Source organism: Pinus tabuliformis, chromosome 4_1 (assembly GCF_031772625.1).
Source record: "Pinus tabuliformis cultivar Carrire ecotype Pingquan chromosome 4_1, CPIR1, whole genome shotgun sequence".
NCBI lineage: Eukaryota > Viridiplantae > Streptophyta > Pinopsida > Pinales > Pinaceae > Pinus > Pinus tabuliformis.
Window position 1 is genome coordinate 360,370,122 of NC_142303.1, and position 16,545 is coordinate 360,386,666.

The following is a 16,545-nucleotide window of genomic DNA, read 5'->3' on the forward strand; positions in this document are numbered from 1 at the left end:
GATAAAATCATGAAAACTTGGTTGGAATTGAAACGAACAGCAGGCTATGTGAAATTAAGAATTTTTCTTTTTGCCTGGAGCTAAATTATTGATTTTGTCTGTTTCAAAGTGACAAATTTGCTTTACGTGGAGACTGAAAAATGTGGATGCCTCAAGTTAACGTGGATGGCGTACAATATTAACGTTGAGAGTTGGAATTCTCTGATTTCTCGAACGTGCGCTCACTGCAGTAGCCACGCTTGGAAATCTGTTCCGTCTGACTGGCATTGGTTAAGTGCTAAAATTTGCTAGACAAATTGGTGGCTAACTACATAGAGAATTTGGTGATGGAAGGTAAGACTGAGAATAGAAGGGTTTGTATCATAGGGGCAGGAATGAGTGGTCTCCTTGCAACCAAATATTTACTGAGTCGAAATCTGAAGCCCACGATGTTTGAAGCAAAACAAGGAATTGGCGGCCTGCGGAGAGAAACATTTTCTTCAACAAAGTTACAGACTAGTCGCCCTGCCTTCGAATTTACTGATTTTCCATGGCCAAGCCATGTAACTAACCAATTCCCACAGCACTCTAAGGTGCTGGACTACTTCCAGAGCTATGTCATGCATTTTGGATTGCTTGATTACATTCACTTCAATTCCAAAGTGGTGGAGATTCGATATATTGGTCAAGAATATTGTGAGAACAGTCTGGAACATGCTGGGTTATGGGGTAAGAACGGAGGTCCATATGCCAATAATGTAGTTTGGGAAGTGGGTGTGCAGAAAAGCAATGGAGAATCCACAGAGGTAGAGACAGATAGAGGATACAATATGGTTGTCTCTTTTTATGGGTACATGCCTGGTACCCGTTAATTGATCAATTCAACCAATTATTAAGGTAATAGTAAAATAACTGGCATTTGCACCAGATATTGCAAAGAAAACGGGGTAAGGCATAAATTTAGAAACAATCTTGACATGTAAATGATCATTTAAAATAAGAATTAATAAAGAAAATTGCATGCAAAAGTAGAAGATAAAGCTAAATTATGTACATTATCTGAAGTTTATAGATAATATAATGCTTGTAATAAAGATTGGCTCTTGATCTTCTAAGATGTGAAAAACATGATGGTAGTATTTCCACATTTGAAATTGCATCACAATTTTATAAATGATTCTTTATACATAGATTGGACACTTCAGTATCGTTTGCTCACTATTTCCGGCCATGGTGAAGCCATTCGATCGATCGTGGTGAATTTATGCCGAAGAAGAGAGAGCAAGAAGTAGGGCAACAGGAAGGTAGTTTGAAAATTTAGTTATGAAAACAAGATTTTTGATCGAACGGTATGCCGAAGAAGAGAGAGCAAGAAGTAGGGCAACTGGCCGGTAGTTTGAAAAGTTAGTTATGTAAACCAGATTTTTGATCGGTAATAAATGTTTGAATCGTCTAACATCAAATCAGACGAGCATAATGAAGACAACAAAGATCAAAGGAAAGTTCATTTTAGAGGTAACACCTTACAGCGTAATTATAGCAATTTATTATTATTAAGGAATATCGTGTATAACAAATAAATTGGCGAGTACAACATGAATATTTTCTTTATTACGTTTAAGTTTAGTTGATTTTTTAAACTTTTTCTTATTTTTTAAGTTAAAAAAAATATTATTTTTCATTAATAAAGGTGATTACAATAGTTTTTTTTTGATATATATTTAAAAAAAAATAAAAAAAAATGGTTACTTATTTGTCTTTTTTTGAGTAAAAATTTAGTGCAAAATCTTATTTACTTATCATATCTCCATTATCTCTTATGATTTTACTTTGAAAATCTATTACCATATTTTTATTTCTAAAGTGTCTTTGTCCTCCACTTATACATAATTGCTTGGCTACAAGATCTCAATAGTTCCTTCATTTATTACTGAACCCTGCTGGAAAGAATGAAAGTGAATGAAACATGTTTATGATGCAATGCCCCTTTTTGATAACATGTGTGCAACCCCATTCTGTCCAGGTACACATGCCTATATATAATCTGTAGAAGGGTCGAGTATACATGCCTATATGTAATCTGTAGAAGGGTCTGCTCTAGAATCCAGATACGCCTCATCCATGCGGAAAGATTGATAAGATTAAATTGAGTGTATCCCTGTACCCATTCAATAACACATTTTGAGTCCCCTAATATTTTTATGGTAACAGTTTGTGCTACTTCATCCTTCCCACTAAAAGTGATCAAACTTACCAAATTCCAATACAATATATGCCCCACATTCATATTTCCTATTTACCCAGCGTCTTTTGATTGTAAGTACACCCCATCAAAAAAACCCACCAGCAATTCAATTTATATTTGAAGTTTTTGTTTTTTAAATTAATTTTAAAGTTGTTAGAATTTTTTAGGATTATAATTTATCTATCTATATATATATATATATATATATAGATATTCAAGTCAAATGTTTTCAATGGGTTAATGATTATACCACCCTCTTCTAATTTGAAATAATAGATAGATTCACTTGGTGCCACGAAAAATTCCCTGCCATCGAGGAATATATTGAATTGTTTTGGTTTCCCTTGGTTCATGCAGTGGCAACATTTTGAATTCTTAATATTATGCATTGGTAGATATGGGGATGTGGCCAAGATCCCATCACTTCCTCCTGGTAAAGGGCTGGAAATATTTCAAGGAAAAGTTTTACATACATTGGACTACTCAGCCTTGGATGAAAAGAATGCCACTGAGCTTATCAAAAGGAAAAAAATTGTAGTTATTAGTATTAGGAAGTCAGCAATGGATTTAGCGGTGGAATGCGCTGAGGCAAATCAAGGTATATATTGTTACATAATATAGACCTTACACCATAAATGTTTTTTGATTCATTAAGTATAATAGGGTTACTGATGAGCTCTCTTTAACATTTGGTGGGGAGAAGGTGGCCATCCTTGTACGCTGGTGTTCAGAGCAGCGCACTGGAAAATTCCTTCATACAACGTTTGGGGAGTGCCCCTATCATTTTTTTACAGTACACGTTTTGCCCAGTTGTTACTTGAAAAACCTGGTCAAGGGTTTCTGTACAACCTTATATCGCGCCTATTTGCACCAATGGTATTCTTTTCTCTATTTCATTGGAATTTTCAAAGCATAAATCTTGGATAATATTAGGAGTAATTTGCAGAAGTTGTTTCCGAAGATTTTCACTTCTACAAAACACCAAAAATTCCATACATAAATCTGAATCTGCATAGACATAAAGTAGTAGAGTGAAGATAACGTTATAGAAGTGTAGGAGTTCATTGTTTGTCTCCCTTTTTGTGCAGAGATGGGCAATGTTCAAGTTTGTGGAGCTCTACCTTATTTGGAAACTTCCTTTGAGAAAGTACAGCCTTGTTCCACACCACAGCTTCCTTCAGGAGTTAACTTCTTGTCAAATTTCATTGCTTCCAGATGGTTTGTTTTCAAAAGCAGAGGAAGGTTGCATACACTTTTGAAAATCTATGAACTGGGGTTTTTACAGTAAGGGGATTGTATTAGATGATCAAATAGTGGTGGAAGCTGATCTTATTCTATTCGCTATTGGTTATGACAGTGAAAAAAAACTGAAGAGACTACTTCCAAAGATTTTTGCAGAACCTCTCGAGAAATCAGCTGTAGTTCCTCTATACAGGTTAGTTATTCATTACAGCTCTGGATTCTTTAATGTTTTCCTGTTTATTGTCATTGTTAATTCAAATGCTTCAATTGAGGTGAAAACGTTGGTGACTATGAAGGTGTGACCCCAAACGCCTAAGTCACTTTTCTACTGAGAATAAACAGGGGGCTCATCCATCCACGCATTCCTTGTATGGCAATTCTTGGCTATCCGGAATTTTTATCAAATCTACATTCCACTGAAATACGTACTCAGTGGCTAGACCATTTTCTATCGGGAAAATTTGACCTTCCAATTATCAGGGAAATGGAGGCAGATATCGTTATCCATTCCAAGCATATGAAGAAATTTACACCCTTCTATTCGAAAATCTGTCTGGACTGTTTTCAGATATGGGACAACGATACCCTTTGCAGAGACATGGGATAGAATCCATTGAGAAAGAAGAATTGGTTTTGCGAGCTTTTCTCTCCTTACTGTTGGGAATTTTCTGTTTAAATTCCAAAACAAAATAATGAACAGAGAAAATGCTCTGTTTTGCACAGGATCTTAGCACAGAGAAGCAAAAAAAATTGTTTGCTGAAGAGGAACAGAGTTTTCCACACACATAAAAACACTTTGTATTCATTAATAAAACAACCTGTTACAAAAGGATCTTCCTCTTAATAGAGGGATTCACCAAGAACTTCCATTTCCATACAAAAAAAATTACTCTATCTCTTCTCGAAATTTTACACTATTGTGTGTAAAAATAAAACTTACATTTACTGCTGTAAAAATCTCTTTTACATTTGCTGCGGAGCATTACATTTCATATTAACCAAAAAACAAAAAAAACTTTCTCTGCATACAAATTTTCTTACACTGATGTGTAACTTTACTCATGCGCATGCTTCCCTTGCATTTGCATATTCTCAAATCAACCTGCTGTAAAAATTCCTCTTTTCATTCGCTGCTACGAGTTTCACTTAACATTTTCATGTGTAATGAAAAAAAACATATGACAATACATATTTTGACCCATACCCCTGTGAGAAAATAAAAAACATTAAAATTAAAACTTCTACCTACATTTACGACCACAGTAAATTTTATTAAATGCTTTATTGAAACAAACGGTGGTCAAAACAAAACTTCACATCACGCAAATTCATTGTTGCAGGCTTGTATCAACCGTTGATTTAATCCGACGGCTGACAACAATATCGCGCGGCCCTCTTCATTCGAACTTTATGCTTCGATGAAAAGCTGTTTTGAAAATGTATTGAGGACACGCGTCAGATGGTGATTGTATCGCTGCCCCTCCGGTGAATACCACTATCCGCGAAAAGGCGGTGCGATAAATGGCTTAGCGGTTTTCAGCTGCACGGCAGTTGAAATTATATTTTCAACACTCCCCTTTAATTTCAACTGCTGGGTTGTCAGTCATACCCAAACATTTCCTCAAAAATTCAAAGATTTTCTGTCCCAAAGGCTTGGTCAGAATGTCTGCAACTTGCTCCTGAGTTCTGTAATGTTCTAAGACAATTTCTCCACTGTTTACCAATTCCTTGATGTAATGAAACTTAGTGTCAATGTGCTTCGTTCTCTTGTGAAACACCAAATTCTTGGATAATGCAATAGCTGAGCTATTGTCACAAAAAATCACAGTTCCTTTTTCTTGCTCTTGGCATAAACTTCTTTACATTCTTGTCATCCAAACTACTTGACATGCTGCTGCTGTAGCTACCACATATTCTGCCTCTGATGTAGACAGCACTACAATAGGCTGTTTTTTATAAGCCCATGAAATGGCTCCTGAACCCATGTGAAAAACATAACCAGATGTGCTTTTCCGATCATCTACACTTCCAGCCCAATCACTATTAGTGTATCCAACTAAATTTGAACATTCTGAAGTAGTATATAAAATGCCAAACCTTTTAGTACCGTTAACATACCTCAAAATCCTTTTTGCTGCCTGCCAATGTGCTTCTTTTGGCCTCTCCATGAAATAGGAAATTAAACTAACAACATACATTATATCCGGCCTAGTTGTAGTCAAATACATGAGGCTGCCAACTATGCTCTTGTACAAACTAGGATCAAAATCCTTGCTGCTGTCCTCTTTGCTGAGTTTTAATCCCATCACTGTGGGAGTGATTGTTGCCTTGCTCTCCTGCATGTTAAATCTTTCCAACACTTCATTAACATATTTTTCTTGTGAGATAAAAATCCCATTTCCATTTTGTTCAGCAAACCCATGTCAGTCTTTTCAAATTCTTCTTTCATGACTTTTTTGAAGTTTTTAATAAGATAATCATCATTACCTATGAAAATAACATCATCAACATATAACACAACAATCAGTATTTTGCCATCCTTTTCTTTGATGTAGAGGGTGGGTTCTCCCTCACATTTGTCAAATCCATTTTCCAGTAGATAGGAATCTATCCTACTGTACCATGCTCTTGGTGCTTGCTTCAACCCATAAAGAGCTTTCTTCAATCTGCACACTTTGTGCTCTTGGCCTTTCTTTTCATAGCCTAGAGGTTGTTCAATGTAAACCTCTTCTTTTAACACTCCATCTAGGAATGCTAACTTCGCGTCCATTTGGTAAACTTTCCACTTGTTTTGTGCTGCTATGGACCGCACTACTCTCACTGTTTCCATTCTAGCAACCGGTGCAAAATTTTCTTCATAGTCTCTCCCATACTGCTGCTTGTATCCTTTGACAACCAATCTTGCCTTGTGTCTTTCTATTTTTCCTTCAGCATTACTCTTGGTCTTGTAAACCCATTTAACTCCAATGTCTTCTTTTCCTTTTGGTAATTCAACTAAATCCCATGTCTTGTTTCTTTCTATGGCTTTGATCTCCTCATCCATAGCTTCTATCCATTTCTTATCCTTAATTGCATCTTCAAAATGAACAGGGTCATCAACATGACAATATAAAGTGAACAAAGAGTTCATACCTTCGTTTGCTACCTCTTGCTCATAAATATCACTTAAATTTCTGAACTTCTTACCTCTTTCATTTGGTGTACAAGTGCTTGAAGAAGCACTTGAATTTCCTCGTTGTGGTGTGCTTGTAGAAGCACTTTCATTTCTCCTCAAGGGCGTCCCTTGCTGTCCTTGTGTTGGTGTTGCTGTTTGGGGATGTATTTCAGCAATCTCCTCATCATTTTCATCATGTGACAAAGAGCTTTTAACATTAAATGTCTTCTCTATGCTTCCATCCCAAGCTTCCTCCTCAATGAACTGAACATCTCTACTCACAATGAGCTTCTTGGTGGATGGGTTATACAACCTGTAAGCTTTGGATTCCTCACTGTATCCAATGAAAACACATTTCTCCCCTTTTCTATCCAACTTCTTCCTTAGCTTATCTGGAATGTGTGCATAAGCCACACATCGAAAAACTTTCATGTGGGTGACTCCTTGCTTTCTCCCACTCCATGCTTCTTCCGACACTCTGTTCATGACTGCTTTTGTAGGGCATCTATTCAAAATGTATGCTGCACAATGTACAACTTCAGCCCAATAATCATTTGGCAAATGTTTTCCTTTTAACATGCTCCTTGCCATATCCATGATTGTCCTATTCTTCCTTTCGACAACTCCATTTTGCTGCGGGGTGTACCTAGTGGTAAACTACTTATGAATTCCATTTTCTCTACAAAAATGTAGAAATTATTTGGAGATATACTCACCTCCTCTATCAGTTCTTAGAACTTTGATATGCAACCCGCTTTGGTTTTCTACCAGTGCCTTGAAATTGCAAAATCTTTCAAACACTTCACTTTTGTTCTTCAAGAAATAAACCCAAGTTTTTCTTGTAAAATCATCAATGAATGTTCGTATATAGTGGCTGCCTGCAAGTGATGGACTTTGCATCGGTCCACATAAATCTGAGTGGACAATCTCTAAGGGTGATTTTGCCCTTATGCTTTTCCCAGATGGAAAACTTTCTCTGTGTTGTTTCCCCAAGATACAACCTTCACAAAGGCTGTCTGGTTTCTCTATCAATGGTAATCCTCTTACCATTTTTTTTCTACTCAACAAATTAAGACCTCCAAAATTGAGATGTCCAAATCTCAAGTGCCACAACCAAATCTCATCCTTTGGTTCACTTTGGAAAGCCTCTTGAGTCACTGCTGCAATTACTTCTTCATTTTTCAAATCTGCCTTCATTCTGAGAGGGAACATCCTATTCCTTCTCATCTTCACTTCAGCAATACATTGTTTGCTGGGTGCTCTATCCATGATGGTGCATACATCATTCACAAAGAAAACATTGTAACCCTTTTGAACAAGTTGTCCAATACTTAAGAGGTTACATTTCATTCCAGGAACATAATAAACATCTGCTATGGTTTTCTTTTCTCCTTTCTTTGTTAAAACTTTTACTTCTCCTTTTCCCATAACAGAAACTTTATTATCAGTCCCTAGTGTGACTTGTGACTTCACATTCTGATCTAACATGGAAAACAGGGCTATGTTTCCTGTCATATGGTTGTTGCAACCGGAGTCTAGAAACCATACATCTTCACTCTTTTCTTCAGCAATATTACAGGCTAAAAACAAATTGTTTTGGCTGATATTTTCTCTAGTGAAATTTGCACTAGTTCTATTACTCATATCATGCTGCTTCTTCCTACATTCATTTGCATAATGCCCATATTTTTTACAATAATAACATTGGACATTGGATTTTTCATACCTTTGTCCTTGAGCATGATGTTGTCCACTTTGTTGGCTGCTGCCTTGGCCTTGGTTCTGATTTGGATTGTTGCCTCTTCCTTGAGCATTTACTGAACTGTTTCTTCCACCTCTATTTTGGCTTCTGCCTCTTCCTCTCTTGTTTCCTCTGCCTTGACCTCTTCCTCTTCCAAAGGACATCTGGGTCTTGAAGGCATGCTCTAGAGATGAGTTTTCATTTCTACTCAATCTCTGCTCATGTGTTATCAGTGATGCATGTAGTTCATCAACTGTGAAGTTTGTGAGATCCTTTGTCTCTTCTATGGTGGTGACAATCACATCGAACTTTGAGGGTAGGACCCTCAATAGTTTCTCCACAATCCTACTTTCTTCAAGAATCTCTCCATGAGACCTTATCTGTGTGACCAAACCAATCACATGTGTGAAGAATGAGTCAATGTTATCTGATTCCTTCATGCAAAGATTATCAAAATCTCTCCTCAGCAACTGTAGTTTTGTTGTCTTCACTTTCTCCATGCCTTGATAGGCTGTCTTGAGAGTTTTCCATGCTTCTTTGGATGTCTTGGCTGCTGCTATCCTTGGAAACACACTCTCATGCACTGCTTGATACAAAAATACGAGGGCTTTTGAGTCCTTCTTCTTATAGCTCTTCAACAGATCTTTCTCTGCCTGAGTTAAGTTATTAAACTCTTCTTCATCTGCTGGTTCTTCAAAACCATCCTCAACAAATTCCCATAAATCTTGTGAGGCAAGCAAAGCTCTCATGGTTATTGCCCAATATTCATAGTTTTTCCCATTAAACTGTGGGAGTTGAGTATTAAAGATACCCATGCTAGTGCTGGTGCTGGAGCCAACCATTCTTGCACTCTTCAAAATACTTGACTGTGTGTTTAAAATCACTAACTGTCTTCAACACAAAAAAAATCTTGAGAAATACCTTGGATTTTTTACTGAGTCTTCACTCTGCTGGAGAAGATGCTACAGCAAGAAACCCTTCCTTCAGCTTCTTTGACACCTTCAAAGAGCCTGGACAAGCTCTGATACCACTGTTGAGAATTTTCTATTTAAATTCCAAAACAAAATAATGAACAGAGAAAATGCTCTGTTTGGCACAGGATCTTAGCACAGAGAAGCAAAAAAAATTGTTTGCTGAAGAGGAACAGAGTTTTCCACACACATAAAAACACTTTGTATTCATTAATAAAACAACCTGTTACAACAGGATCTTCCTCTTAACAGAGGCATTCACCAAGAACTTCCAGTTCCATACAAAAAAGAAAATTACTCTGTCTCTTCTGGAAATTTTCCACTACTGTGTGTAAAAATAAAACTTACATTTACTGCTATAAAAATCTCTTTTACATTTTCTGCGGAGCATTACATTTCATATTAACCAACAAACAAAAAAAACTTTCTCTACATACAAATTTTCTTACATTGCTGTGTAACTTTACTCACACGCCTGCTTCCCTTGCATTTGCATATTCTCAAATCAACCTACTGTAAAAATTCCTCTTTTCATTCGCTGCTGTGAGTTTCACTTAACATTTTCATGTGTAACGAAAAAAACATATGACAATACATATTTTGACCCATTCTCTCATGAGCAAATGAAAAACATTAAAATTATAACTTCTACCTACATTTACGACCACAGTAAATTTTATTAAATGCTTTATTGAAACAAACAGCGGTCAAAACAAAACTTCACGTCACGCAAGTTCATTGTTGCAGGCTTGTATCAACCGTTGATTTAATCCGACAGCTAACAACAATATCGCACGGCCCTCTTCATTCGAACTTTATGCTCCGATGAAAAGCTGTTTTGAAAATGTACTGAGGACACACGTTAGATGGTGATTGTATCGCTGCCCCTCCGGAGAATACTACTGTCCGCAAAAAGGCGGTGCGATAAATGGCTCAGCGACTTTCAGCTGCACGGCAGTTGAAATTATATTTTCAACACTTACAATAATTCTGATTATCGAGAGTTGTAGACAGTAGTGTGTCCAGGAAATATAAGGTTGTCTGCAGAAAGTGCATGTGTATTTAACGTAGGAATAAGTTTGGTTAACTTGCTTTCGACTATTTTCGGTTGTTGAAAATCTCTAAACAGGGTAGAAGTGAATCAATTTCTTCTTATTTGATTGCTGCTTTGAAATTTGAACGATCCCATTTCTATATAACTGTATCTAATTGAATGATCAAATGAAAATTAGCATTGTACACACTTGCAAAAGCACTCAATTTATGAACTTGGTCTTTACACTGATAATCTTTGTCAATCTCCTTCGTGCAGCATGTCCAAGAGGGTAGTAAATGCATCTATGTATAGAAAAGACAAATATCACACGGGGTAATGAGCTTGTAAGGAATGATAGCTTAATCGATGCATTCTAATGCGATTACATCAAAATGAATCAAAAGTGTTGGATCTCTCAACTTGGTCTTTATACACATTAAATCCTTATCAAAATGTTCTATGTCATTATACCATGTTGAAAAATTGAATAGGATCATAATGGCTTGGACCCACCTGACACTGGTAAGAATTGAAATGACCAGTAGGTTAGTCTGCATTGAGTTCTATGAAACTAAGGATTCTTCTTTGGACGAAAGCTAAATTATTGATTTGGATTGTTTCAAAAACACAAATCTACTTTACAATTATGGTGTATAATTGTACTACAATTTAAAGAGACATATGAGACTGAAAAATGTGGATGGGACACAATGATAATGCCGAGAGTTGGAATTCTGTGATTCTCGAATGTAACATTTTGAGACTGAAACGTGGATGCGGTAGAAGGTTAACGTCGAGAGTGAAAATTTCTGTGGTTACTCGAATGTTACTCCGAGTGCAGCTGCCAGGCTTGGTAATCTGTTCCTTTGAATTACTACATATACAGAGAGAGAAAAAGTCAAAGCAAGGTTCTTCTTTTTCTTTTTTGGGGGTAAATTTCAGGCTGGATATCTATTAATAAGAAAAGTTTACAATTTTACAAAATTACTATCATAGATTTATTTCTTTAGGAACCTTCGCATTTTTATCGATTTACATATTTGAGACTGTTAATAAGAAAAGTTTACAATTTTACAAAATTACTATCGTAGATTTATTTCTTTAGGAACCTTGGCATTTTTATCGATTTACATATTTAAGACTATGTAAAAACTAGGATGTATTAGGAGCATAAGCTGGCGGTGGCCTGTAGCCAGTCATTTATAAAAACACAATATATGTAGATCAACACCTAATGAAAAGTTAAGGAATAGCTAGAGAATAACATGACGAACAACTAAATAACAACTGTAGGCTAATAGCATTAGACACAATAAACATGACTGAACAAAAAAATCAAAACCTATCGTTAGACTCCTTAATCAAAAAGCTAGTGTTGGTGCATTGATGACACCAGGTCCTTCACGATTCAGGCTTATTGGCACTATGGGTTTGTAGTTTGGTTAAATGCTAACAAACTGCAGTGGGTAGACTGTAGTTTGGTTAAATGCTAACAAACTTCAATGAGTAGATTAGAAGGGTGTGTATCACAAGAGTAGGGATGATTGGTGTTTGAACCAAAACAAGAAATTGGATGCCTGTGGAAAGAAACATCTCGTTAACAAAGCTACAGATTAGTCGGCCTGCCTTCAAAGTAGGGTTGTTTCATGTTATGCATAGTATATGTGAGGTAGTCACTTTTTCCACCTGCCTATCCTTGAATATCATTCACAATAGAGTATACATTTAAATATTTAAAGAAAGAGAATTCAAAAGATGAAGCTTCTTACTCCTGGACTTTCTAAGGTAGTAAATTCCTTTCCATTTCAACTCAACATCCACTAGATCCAAATCAGAATGATATAAACCATCTCCTTCATCTTGAGTATCCAAAACTTGAATTTATTTCCTCATCATAGGAGTAATAACATTGAAGAGGGTAGCCACAGAATCCTATACAAAAAGAAGAAATATCTTTCACCCCAAAGAACAGTCAATCCCTCCACCCCACCTGCTATTCATCCTTTTCTAGGAGGCATCAAAACTATATAGAGATAATACTTGGGGAAACTACTAAAATACTAATGACCTAAAATAAAGTAGGAAGAAGGACTCAACACAGAACCCAAAACACCAGAACTAATAACTACAATATCATAACCAAAATTCCAAATTAAAGGGTTTAAATTCACCAAGTAATCAAGCTCATGGTAGACAAGAACTATGACCCACCCAACTCGACAATGCCATGGAATAAAGAAGAGTTGGACTTTACACTGACTTGATCTTGAAAAGAAAAGAGACAAAATTAACAAAGTAGAGTCATGAATCAATTGCAAAAGGAAATTCCATAAGTAAAACTTATAATTATTACAAGCAACATACACTCTAAAACAAAAAAAATGGCTTGAATTAAAATTTAAAGAAGCCGAATGACTAATACAGAGCCTCAAGGAATGGAGAATTAACCTAAGGATATACAAGAATAAGAGATGAATGACTTAGCTAAAAATAAGGCACCAGATCAAGAATAAAAATATTATAAAAGAAACAAGCTAGAGCTCGCTCCCCAACACACCAATAAACCTGTGACCGCTCACCTAAAAGGATATATCACCACACTTCGTTTTCAAAAACGAAATAACAAACCAATAAGGACAACATAACCACAGAGCAATGGAGAAACAAAAACTTAAGATGGTAGAGGGCCTACCCTCAGCAACATTCATACTAATTATTCCACAAAACAAAATTGCCGAGACATAAATATTAAAGGAAGATGCTACCACCATCGAACACTAGTTGACATAGTAAAAAATGCATGAGCTCCTTAATGGAATCAGTACCCTTGGGAGGAATAGGGAACCACCTCCAACGAGTCCATCAAATTAAGAGTAACATCCCATTGGGGATTTAAGTTCAAATATTGCAATGAAGGGTATATACTATTTATTTTAATCATCTTTATTAATAATAGTTTTCTTTCGATTTAATATGTTTTATAAAATGACCCCCATAAAAAAAATTGATCCTTCCTTTTATATTATTGATAAAAGTAACTTTATTATTTTTCATTATGCTACGATTAAAATTAAAGTAGTTATTGTTGTTGTTGTTGTTGTTGTTATTATTAAGATAAAGTCCAATTTTTATTAAAATTAATGTTTACTTTAAAGTTGGTTAGGGTTTGTTGGAGTTTGTTAAGATATTCTCTCAACTTCTACCTCCATGTTTTTAATAAATTGGATTTGAGAACATTTATATACATGTATTGTATCGTAGTTTCATTATACAATAATAATTAGGAGTGTGATTTTTGTGTGAATGAAATTGATTTTCTAAGTTGTTGTCAAATTTGGTAGCTATGACTGTGTGTAACTCCCTCACGAGAGGGCCCAAACATATGTAAGAGTTGTGAGATTGATTTATAGATGTAGGTTACATTATTGTTTGTGTTTTGGTGTGGATGAATTCACTGAAGTTGTGCAAGGAGATGTACCTTGGTTAGTTTGTGTCTTCATCTCATTTTTTTCAATAACCCAGTCTTCATGATTTTAAGTTTGAGTATGATGTGGTCTGTTTTAGAGATGCATGCAAGATGAGATGTAAACGAAGTGAACTTATCTTTCCCTTAGATAAAATTGTGATTGCCTTGCCATCTAATTCAAATACATAATTTCAAGCTTTGTATTTTTAAATCTTGTGGGCCAAATGATGACTTCTTCAGGCATAGCATATTAGTGAACTTAATCAGAGTACCGAAGAATTGGTTGGACCCTTTCAATTACTATCATGATTTGATGTAGAATTAATATAGATCTCTCTGCGTCATTGAGCCCAATTTCCCCATCTCTAATGAAATGGACGAGAATTATAGATTGTGACATCACCATGTGAAAAAAAATACATTTCTTTGGAGAATCCATCATAAATATGTATTGTTGAGAGTGTTATTTCTTGATGAGGCTGCATCAAAAGGGAGAAGCTACCACTAATCATACTACTGGATGAGGTAATAATTTTGAAGATCAATTTCTTTTTTGAGCCTGGAGTATGTAATTGTTGAAAAATTTAATGGAATTAATTTCCATACTTGAAAGTTAAGGTTGAAATGCAATTGATGCATACAAATCTATGGAGTATTGTAAAGGGAACATAACCAACAACTATACATGCCAAGGAATTAATTGAATAGAAAAAATGAGGATATAGTTAATTTTATCATTGGCTTATCTCTCTCACATTCTTAGCTACATCTTATAGATATAGAAACGTCATCTACAAAAAAATGGGAGCAATCGAGTAAGATATTTGGTCAAAAAAGTATAAATGAAAAGTTTTCCTTAAAATTACAGCTATCCAAACTTGAAATGCATGATGACACATCCTTGTATACTGACATAAATGATCTAAAGTATCATATAAGATAGTTGGCAAAAATTAGTAATTAAGAAGACGATGAAGATGCAAAGACAAATTTATTAAACAATCTAGATTTGAAGTATGATGATGTTATTTTTACATTAAATTAATTGTTCTCTCGAACATTGATGAAATGATAACATCACTTTTAGTGCAATAAAAGAGCATGAATGTACGACAAATAGAAGTCACTTGACAATATGAACTTGCACTCATCTCTAAAGGAAGAATAAATAAATACATGAGTTCAATTGAATGATTCTACTATCGAACACATGGGCATACAAGGTTGAACTACAAAATCTACGCCAAAGATCTTCTAATTGTAAAAATAAAATAATTAGCTAACATAACTATCTTTGAAGAATAACCAAATGGAATCTCTAAAGGCTCACCAAATTTTGAAATTGATGGCCAGAAGCAATTATATCTTCAATGAACTAAGTGATAGATCATAATCAAGGGTTGAGAAGGAGAGTAGTATACAAGAGTTCAAAAGTGGACAAAAATGTTGATTAAGACCAGATCAGGCAGACATCGAAGTCCAAAAATATTTTTATATGATTTCAAATAAAAAAATTTCATGATGTAAACATTAAAAGAGGGTGTTACAATTAATGCTTACTTTAGAATTAGTTGAGGTTTGTTGGATATTGTTGAGATATTATCTCAACCTCTATCTCCAAATTTGAAATAAATTGAATTTGATATCACCTTTTTACCAATATGATTATGTTGATAATTAAATTTGCATAATAAGAAAAAATAAAAAGCAATTAGAGATACAAATGACACATAGTGGAAGCTATCAATAAATTTATTATCTTACCACTTAAAAACAATCCTTCACTTAAACGAAAGAAAAATATACTATTTATCTTTAAACCAGAGATTGCTTTCCATGTTAGGCTCTCTTTCCATTCAATTTTACAAGCAACATACACTCTAAAACAAAAAAAATGGCTTGAATTAAAATTTAAAGAAACCGAATGACTAGTACAGAGCCTCAAGGAATGGAGAATTAACCTAAGGATAGACAAGAATAAGAGACGAATGACTTAGCTAAATATAAGACACCAGATCAAGAATCAAAATATTATAAAAGAAATAAGCTAGAGCTAGCTCACCAACACACCAATAAACCTGTGACCGCTCACCTAAAAGGATATATCACCAAACGTCGTTTTCAAAAACGAAATAACAAACTAATAAGGACGACTTAACCAAAGAGCAATGGAGAAACAAAATCTTAAGATGGTAGAGGGCCTACCCTCATCACCATTCAGACTAATTATTCCACATAAAAAATTGCCGAGACATAAATATTAAAGGAAGATGCTACCACCATTGAACACTAGTTGACATAATAAAAAATACATGAGCTCCTTAATGGAATCAGTACCCTTGGGAGGAATAGGGAACCACCTCCAACGAGTCCATCAAATGAAGAGTAACATCCCCATTGGGGATTTAAGTTCAAATATTGCAATGAAGGGCATATACTATTTATTTTAATCTTCATTATTAATAATAGTTTTGTTTCGATTTAATATGTTTTATAAAATGACCCCCATAAAAGAAATTGATCCTTCCTTTTATATTATTGATAAAAGTTTTTTTATTATTTTTTATAATGCTAAATTAAAGTAGTTATTGTTGTTGTTGTTGTTATTATTATTATTAAGATAAAGTCCAATTTTTATTAAAATTAATGTTTACTTTCAAGTTGGTTAGGGTTTGTTGGAGATTGTTAAGATATTCTCTCAACTTCTACCT

General features: G+C 35.0%; 1 pseudogene; it reads left to right on the plus strand.

The window, feature by feature from the left end:
• Positions 1-326: 326 nt before the first annotated feature.
• On the plus strand, positions 327-4,142 carry LOC149175786 (putative flavin-containing monooxygenase 1; annotated as a pseudogene).
• The last annotated feature ends 12,403 nt before the right edge of the window (positions 4,143-16,545 follow it).